General features: G+C 32.4%; 1 protein-coding gene across 1 annotated transcript in view; it reads right to left on the reverse strand.

Moving 5' to 3' along the window:
* LOC108747808 (proteoglycan Cow) overlaps window positions 1-9430 on the reverse strand; it is a 141881-nt gene that overhangs the window by 15852 nt on the left and 116599 nt on the right. The gene's annotated exons all lie outside the window — the stretch shown is intronic.

The raw sequence follows: 9430 nt of genomic DNA on the forward strand, positions 1-9430 counted from the left end.
TAGTAAAAAGAAATATACTATACACGGAATATATTAAAATACAGAAAAAAATTCATACAGCTATAAAAAAAAAGACACATCGATAAAATAATAACGTGAATAATAAAGTTGAAAACATAATTATGTGAATAATAAAGTTAAATAAAAAAACTACTTCAAATTTTCATATTTTAAAGACGATATTTAGTTTCCTCTTTATTTTCTTTCCGTCACTCTTAACGCAATGCTATAAAATACATAGAACTATAAAAAAATATTGCTCTGCCAACATCTTTCACGTTTGTACCCAATAAAACCAGTCACAAAAATATTTATAGATTGCGGTATGAGAAAACTAAAAAACAGTTATATGTCAAGATTCACATCAAAGTTCAATTGTTAATAAAATATAAAATACTATTTCAAATTTCAATATGTAAAAAAAAATATAATATATCGCATAGGAATATTAAAATACAGAATTTATGTAATATAAAAAAATATCGATGTAATAGTGATAGCAAAATATATGAATAATAAAGTTAAAAATTTTCATAGTATATATTTCAAAGACGACTCCAAAGACAATATTTAACTCCTCTATATCTAACCCCTTTACTACTTTTTGCTCTTTTTAACTGTCATAACAACGATATGCAAAGTTTGCAAAAGATTATCTAATGTACTGTAAGTCGATTTGCAGTTTGCATATCGCAAATTAACTTTTAAATTTTCACGAAAAGTCGACTCGATGACGAATATTAACCCTTGATTAGATGGTCGTCCTCAAATAGTCACAGCTGCAAATTGGCAATGGCTTCCCATCTTATACACAAACGTAAACGACCATGGAGCGGCTAATCCGGATTATAAGCGCAATAATTAACGCATTCGATAATACCTCCAGCTTCATTTCGTAATCTCACGAAATTCCCAGTCGGAGGTTGGCTCCACGATCAATTAGTTGGTTTGCGTAAAACTTCGGTTTCAAGCGAAGGGAATTAACACGATATATGGCGCTGTCCTACATATGGTTTCTTCTAATACGATCGAAAACTGAATAAATTAAATAGCTATATTCGCCCTCAAATGGGTGTGAAATGTGCGCGCGTATGGACGCGTCAATACAGAAATATAACATATCGAATTACATTTTGTAAAATCTTATAATTTGTGAAATTAATTTGTGAAATATAATAAACTTAATAGGCGCACACGATGAAGTACTACATTGATATCCCATTAAATTTAATAAATAATGCCTATAATGACAATATCTATATACAACAAATATAATCTGAATATTCGTTTTAAAAGCTATTATATATTATATATTTCGAAAATTGACAATAACATATTGAGAGAGAAGTGCTATTCTATTAAAACGGCACCTTGTTATAAAGATAATGACATTGCACACCGTTATATTTCCAGATAATCGTGAGAGCAGGAACACCATGCAGGAGCATCATGCGAGGCGTTTGCTGTAAGCTTTATTAGCAGAAAGGCGGCTACTGTAAATACGGGAATCAATAATGTTGGCAGAATTTTGGCAAAAGCGGATAAACAAGATCCACTAGCAAAATATATAACAAAAATAACGTAATAACCGCGGTATTTTTAACAGCAAATTGATGGGAAAAAAATCGCGTAAATTTATTATTTATGTCGTTATTACATAAAATTGTGTATCAAACTACCACTATTATTTATAACTTTATTACATTTTTTTTTTGTAGCGTCCAGAAAATATCGTTGTTAATATATTAATATCCTCAAGAGCTTGTTGGCAATCGCATTCAGATTTCGTAGAGATACAAGGTACGATTGTCACGCTACAGAGCTGCTGATGATAATGTGGTGACCGGGACGTGCGTTATCGTCAACATTAAAGTTTCGATTAGCATGCACTGCAAATCAGGATAATGCCATAACGAAGCTCTGCAGGTTTTATCAAAGAATGATCGCGGAAGTGGTACGCGCACGTTCTAAAGCAGAATAATATTTTTACAAGCACGCGCGAGGCCAGAAGAAGTCCTGTCCAAATATTTTGACTCGCTTCGGTCAGATAATTCGGAAGAGTCCTTTGTTGAGCGAGACGATGGTGAATTCGGGAGGATTTTTCTACTTCGCGCGATGTGCCCCCCTTCTCTTAGGACAAAGGATATTTTGTCTGGCGCGCCGGAGCTCTAACTTTTACCGCCAACAAAACTTCCAAAATGGAGGATGACGACGGAAGTAACTGTGCATTCTTCGCAGTGCCATGATGTTTTTATGCAGGCCGCACGTAATGCACAAGCATTGTAGAAACACTTATGGAGTAGGATAATGCAAATATATCGCGCTACGCGTAATGTAATCGCGATTAATTGAGAGAGATCTAACGAGGAAGTTAATTCGAGAGTGAGTTAATTCGCGATTTCCATTAGCCGCCGGCTATTGAAGCGGAGCAGATTTACGGTCTCTCCTTTCGGCATCCTTTATTTTTCTTCCATTAGGCGCTATCCTCCACTGAATGTTTTCGCTGCTATTTGAGACAGCGGATGTTTCCGATTATCGTTGGTGAATATTTTTTCATAAAATCATATGTGGCTTGCATTTATTTCAGACATACCTTTATAGATGCAAGTCACGTATGACTTTATGAATATATATACATAATGTCCCGCGAAATTTGCGAATTAAAATATCATATAGCAAAAAAATTTTCGAATAATTCAGTAAAATAGTTATATGTAAGATTTTAATAAACTATTAACTGAATATAAAAAAAAATGTCTGCTATTCATAGTAAATGTATTTATTTACTGGACAATGTATACATTTGCTACAACACACTATAGTAAAAGCATATTGCAAATCGTCAATCGTCGCAATAAACATATGTAGTACAAATAATATAATATATATAAATAACGCTCGAAGTTTGCACAGCAAAATAATTCAAATATCAACGATCAAATAAACGAGCAATACAAGATGTTTTATTAAAATCTTAAAATTAATTTAACATATCATTAATATGAATATAACAATAGACGTTTCGATAATTATATTTCGCTCAAATAAATTATGGACATCGATTTAAGAATTGACTTGGTTCACCATCAATAATCATCGACTGACATGAAAAAATTATTATCGGTGCAATATTGTTAAGTGAAATAGATAAGTTTATTTAATTATATTGAGGAAGACTCTGTGAGTCGAAACGTCTATTGTTATATTCGTATTGATATGTTAAATTAATTTTAAGATTTTAATAAAAAATATATATTTTAGTAAATATATACGATAATTATTCAGTTTCGCCATCACAAAAAATTGATGAAATTACTTATTCAATGCGTTTTTGTCTGAAACGAACAAAAATCTGGCAGAAAAAAGTATTGCCCGCAAACCGAGATATTAATAGAAGTTTGCCACTATTGAGGTTACGAAACACATCGATATAATGGAACTCCTCTCTCTCTCTCTCTCTCTCTCTCTCTCTCTCTCTCTCTCTCTCTCTCTCTTTCCGCCCTTTATAGTAACAACTTCTAATTGAGAAAAAAAAATATTGAGGAATTAGATTAAAGCGCACTGTGATTTAAAAAAATATGAATGAACGTTTATTACTGCTAGTAAATATATACACAAAGAAAAATATGTGATTGAGTTAACTGAAATCTTAATGGAAAATAAACGATCCAGAGTTCTGATTAAATCTACTAGATTTACTAGAATTCTATAATTGAGATGACCAACATTCAAAATTTCTTTGGTTAAATCTATTAGAATTCTTTTTAACCAGAAATCTAGTAGACTTAACCAGAATTCTGAATCATTCATTTTCCACTAATTAATTCAATCAAATATTTTTCTTCGTGTTATATGTTATAACTTTGTGTTACATAATACGTCCTACCTTACGTAGAAGTCTGTTTAATACTTTCGGTTTCCATTCTTTTTACACTGAAAGAAAAGATTGGTTGCTGCAGCAAATTAGATGGTAAAATACAGCACAGCACTTTTAATTGACAACAGCCAATTTTTGATTGCATTAGCCTGCAATGTCAGTATAAGATTTCGATAGGCTAACGCAACCAAAAATTGGCTGCTGCAAACAATTTAAAATGCTATTCCAAATTCAACCAATCTTTTCTTTCAGTGTAGTATATTATAGACTCGTCCATTTGGTAAAGATTTAATAAAATACATGTGCATGCACTCATAAAACCAGCGTATGGTGTGCACATTTGCTAGTAAAAGTGTTTATTTAAATTGATATACTTTTGTTAAATCAAATATGAAAATGTATTACTAGTAAAAGTTTAAATTTCATTGCTTGTGAATACATTTATTTATCGAATGAGTATATGTATACATTGACTACAGTAAGTGTACATTTGCTAGCAAAAATATTCATTTAAATTGATGCATTTTTGCTCGTGTATACTTTTACTAAATCAAGTATGAAAATGTATGCTTTTACGAGTAAAAGTTTGAATTTCATTGCTTATGAATACATTTACTTATTAAATTAGTATAAATATAGAACATTGATTTAGCAAGTGTATACATTTACTAAATTAACACTTTGACCATGACATACATATTCATATATATTCAAAAAGAGAGAGAGAGAGGGATAGAAAAAAGAAAGAAAATAACATTCTGAAAATATCCTACGTCATTAATATCAGAAACGAACGAATCGCCGGGGAATCGGAAGGCGAAATTCATTGGAGGGCCCGTGGCAAAAGTTGCACGACTCGATCGGGTGCGCGGATGAAATTAGATTTGAAACTGTATTACTCGTCGATGGGCGAATTCCGGTGAAGTTTCCATCTCTCAATAATAGCGCAGCGCGCGGACATCTGTGAGTGAAAAATTCTGGAAAATCGCATGGCTCCTGCTGACAAATGAAACAGACAATGGGAGCAATTTGGGAAAGGTCACGTATAAATAACTCTTTTCAAAGCCGCCATTAGTTGTAGGTAATTCAGAGAGAGAGAGAGAGAGAGAGAGAAGGGGGGGAGGGGAGGAGGGAGCAATGAATTAATCGGAACGAGAGGAGGGAGGGAAACGTAGAGGAAACGCTCAGCGCGCCATGGTCCATGTTTATTTGCAAACGAGAGTTTAAAATTGTGTTTCCCGTGGCGGAGTAAATGGCCGAGGTTAACGGCTATCCGAAATTTAATTCACGAGATCGCCGTATCCCCAGGCGGATATACACGGGCGTTCGATTTCGTATATCGTCGCGCATTTGCATCGGCGTGTAGCGATAATTGAGCAGGGGCGTGCGGGGCACGCGGGTTCAAATAAATTAGAGCGTGGCTTCCACGCGCTCGCCGATTCACTCTGTGCACGACTATAACGCAGACCGCCATTAAAATAATGTGCCAATCAATCGGCTCGCGTTCGATCTGATTGATTTGTCACAGGCTTTTGGAAAATTCTCGCACCCCACGTTTCGCGCGGTTCTGCCTCCGCATGACGTTGATACCCCGACAAAACATGGAAATCGTTTTAGAAAACGTCACGGGATCATATTTGTCCCATCGAAGGCGCAAAGCCCGCGTCGCCAAATATATATGCTATCTATATAAATCTCATGTTTTTTTTTCTGAAAGAAACATCGGAACTGTGGAATTCAATTTAACGCGAGATGCTCCTTAAAATTTTATCGAGACGGGACAATTTTGAAACAGCGATTGTTTAAAACTATCCAAATTGAATATTTTATCATCGAACATCATAAAAATTGATGATTGCCGTTCATCAAAGAGCAATAATTCTAAACTCCCTGTCGATGTTGTGATTTTAATGAAATTCTTGAAATATTGCATGTTTATGACTTTCCAACATTTCCGAAATATTAATACAATAAAATTATAAAAAATGATGGCTCTTTTATATTACATTTTTATTACTCAAACAAACTAAAGCTCAACTAATGGCTTGTGTAAAATTATATATACTTAGTTAAAAATTTATTTAAAAGAACACTCGACGATTTTCTTTTTTAGTATATACAAGAGTATATACTAGAATTTTCCTCGTTGTGTGTCCTGCACACAGAGCTTAAACTTATGTTTAAGATACATCCTGTATTTACTGTTGAACGGGATAGAAACGGTAATGCACGGGTAACAGGATGAAGGATACAACACGAGCTGCAGGCGATGGAAGCTACAATATTGAACGTTGCTTTTTAGCGCAAGCGGCCGCGTTTATAAATTCCCCCAGGGAGATCATAAGATCTCCGAGAATGGGAAGCGCGTAAAGAAGGTGAATAATACTGGATGTGACACGCATAAGTGTTTCTCACCGAGCAAAAAAAGTGTTCTGTACTAAAAACAGCTTGTTAAGTAACAGTACGTTCTAACGTCAATAAAAAAAATCTCGTGTACCAAAAAGTTCTCTTCAAATATATGTATACCAGCGACGTGGAAAGTTGCACTTTTATGTGCCGATATCAATAAAACGCGCCGACCAAAAAATTTTGAATAAAACGAATCAATTTTGAAGCAACAACACTGCAGCAATAGTATGCAGTTTTGTATTAGCTTCTACAAAATGCAGGAACAAAGCAAGGAAACGAAAGAAGAGAAAATCGAAATCAAATTTAGGTTTATTCTTTTTTATTTGTAAATGGGAAAAGTATGCAACACAAAAAAAATTCGGTTCCGCGACATTAGTGCATTTTGTAAAAAAAAATATATATATATATAAAGAGAAAAGAAACAAATTGTTCAAACAATTTTAGCGTAGTTTTATAATTGAGAATTCAAATGTCGAACTATGTTAAAAGAGTGTAGAGAAATGGACGAAACAAAGAGTTTTTCAGAAAGGAGGGTAAATAAAATTATCAAATTTTGACGTAAATTAATTTTTCTTATGCATATATATTTTCTCGTACTTTTTTATATTCTGAATCATTTGCAAACGTTTATTTCAAACTGATGGAAACATGTTGAAAATTGCATTAAAAGTAGCATAATTTTGAAATCTCATCTTTGATTGCAATTTTCGATATTTTTCCACCAGTTTAATTTGAAATTAATATTTGCAAATGATTCAGCACATCAAAAAATATGAAAAAAAAAACTCAAAAAAGGTTCCATTACTTAAACTAAAATTGGTTATTTTACTAAATATCCTAAACAATGAATAAAATAGGTCAATTTTAATCAAAGAAATGGAATCTTTCTAGCGCATGTTTTTTTATTTTTTTTAATATGCTGAATTATTTGCAAACGTTAATTTCAAGCTAAATTGATTTTAATGCGATTTTTAACATGTTCCCATCAGATCAGTTCGAAATAAAAGTTTGCAAATGATTCAGCACATCAAAAAATGCAAGAAAATGTGCACAAGAGAGAGATTCCATGGTTTAGACCAACATCCGCCAATTTTACCTCCTTTATTTTTTTGGAAACTATTTACGAAACGTATAGTCAAACCTTATCTTCTTTAAAAGTATATGTATATTTTTAGTTAGTTATAATATTTTCTACACTTTTTGTCTTAGTTTGTTTGAACACAAAAATGGCAACAGAATTGTTTTTACAAACATTGCAATGTGCGTAACTTTTTACTTTTAAATTAAAAAAGTTTGATTGCATCGTAAAACTCTCCAAAAATCTCGAAAAGAATTCCTACGAAAAATTTCTGTTTTTACTCTACTTATATACGTACGTACATACTGCCTCTTAATTCTACATTTTTAGAAAAAATTTAGAATTCATTATTTTATCTTTTTTTTAAGAGAGCTGTGAGCGCAAAGCAAAAGCATTAAATTATCTTTGTGATACAGAGCGCGATGTTTTTTTTTACGCTTTTAGATGCAAAGTATCTTCAACTTGATTGTAATTTTTTCCTCGAGTTAACGTGAAGTGCAATTCGAGTGCTATGACAAATGACCAATTGAATCTGTAATTGCCAATTTTCGGAATTCTCTTCTATCGGTAAGAACAGAGTCTCATCGAACGAATTCTTGCTTAATACATCCCGCGACCTTGTAATTTTGAATGCCGAAAGTAGTACTTTCTTGAGATCGAATCGATATAATCGCCGACGAGTGGGAGAGTATATTGTGAAGGCGCGACCTAGGGAAACGCAGCGCTCCACGTGATTTATACAGAGGGAGGACCCAGCCTCGTTTTACTACCGTAAACGTGATATGTAGACTCTTTGTTCTTAACGCGAACAAAAATACAGCGAGTACATCTGTATTCTCTTCCTGTCTGCTCTGTGCTATGGAGGGTGGCATCAACCCATTCCGCTCTCTCGAAAATTCTTTAGTAAATAAATGTATACGAATCCAGAAGTCAGACGTAAATTTCAGTCAACCCATAAATTTTAGCTAGATAAATTTAATTAACACTTTCTAATTCCAACATATTCTAACGATTTACTAGAGATAAAACAATTTTGCAAAATAATGCTGCCTACTGTGACAGCGTAGGAAATATGTATGCATAAAAAAACTTAAAAGAGTTGCAGTAATACTACGAGAGACCTACTTAACAAATCTGTAAAGAGTTAAAAGTAATGAACAAACCACGAAGCTATAAAGTACGAACTCATGTTTCTTCTGAAATAGCGCGTTTGCCGTAATCCATTTTTATGGGGTTCTACGGCGAAGCAAATACCTTCGTATTGCCTGGTTGAAAATTGCAATCTTGCGCATAAATCACAGCTTACATTACAAATAATCTGCTTATATAATAGATGTGCAATCTTACGGAAAGTAGAATTGTTTCTTACATCAATTATTGAAAAAATATCACTTCAACATTCGTTATTATTTGATTATTTCTGGTAATTTAATTTCTACGTCAAATTTTCCTACAAAATATACTGAACGTTGAAAGCGTACTGAACAAATTTTAAACGAGATATCTGATTACTCATAAAATAACCATAGACAAATGTATATACACGTATCACGTTTACACAGTTATTTAAATATTGTAACGTAATTTATTATTAAATACAATTTATTTCTTATTTTTAGTAGAGCAACTGATCAATTTATAATCGATTATTGCTTTCTAAATTAAAGACTCGAGAAAGTAGCTTTACATTAGCATTTAAAATTTAAAAGTTAGATTAGAACATCGTTATGATTCGACGTTCAACTCGGCTCAATTAATATCTAAAAAAGTAAAATTTGTTTACTTTCCTGCGTATAAATTTTACATTAGAATTTAAAATTAATAAAAGTTTATTTATATGATTAAATAATAAATTAATTAATACTATACAGAATAGATAAAAATTAAGAATAGTGTCATACAATGGAGAATATAATAATCATAAACAAAGTAAAAAGCTGACGAATCGAAAGTTATTATTTAAATGAGTAGACTGAATGAAATAAATTAAATATCATATTGTTATTCAACCACTCAAATTATTCATTCTTTTATATAATTTATTTTTAAAAATTCATGAATATATA

This window comes from Trachymyrmex septentrionalis, unplaced genomic scaffold, assembly GCF_001594115.1.
Source record: "Trachymyrmex septentrionalis isolate Tsep2-gDNA-1 unplaced genomic scaffold, Tsep1.0 scaffold20, whole genome shotgun sequence".
Taxonomy (NCBI): Eukaryota; Metazoa; Arthropoda; class Insecta; order Hymenoptera; family Formicidae; genus Trachymyrmex; species Trachymyrmex septentrionalis.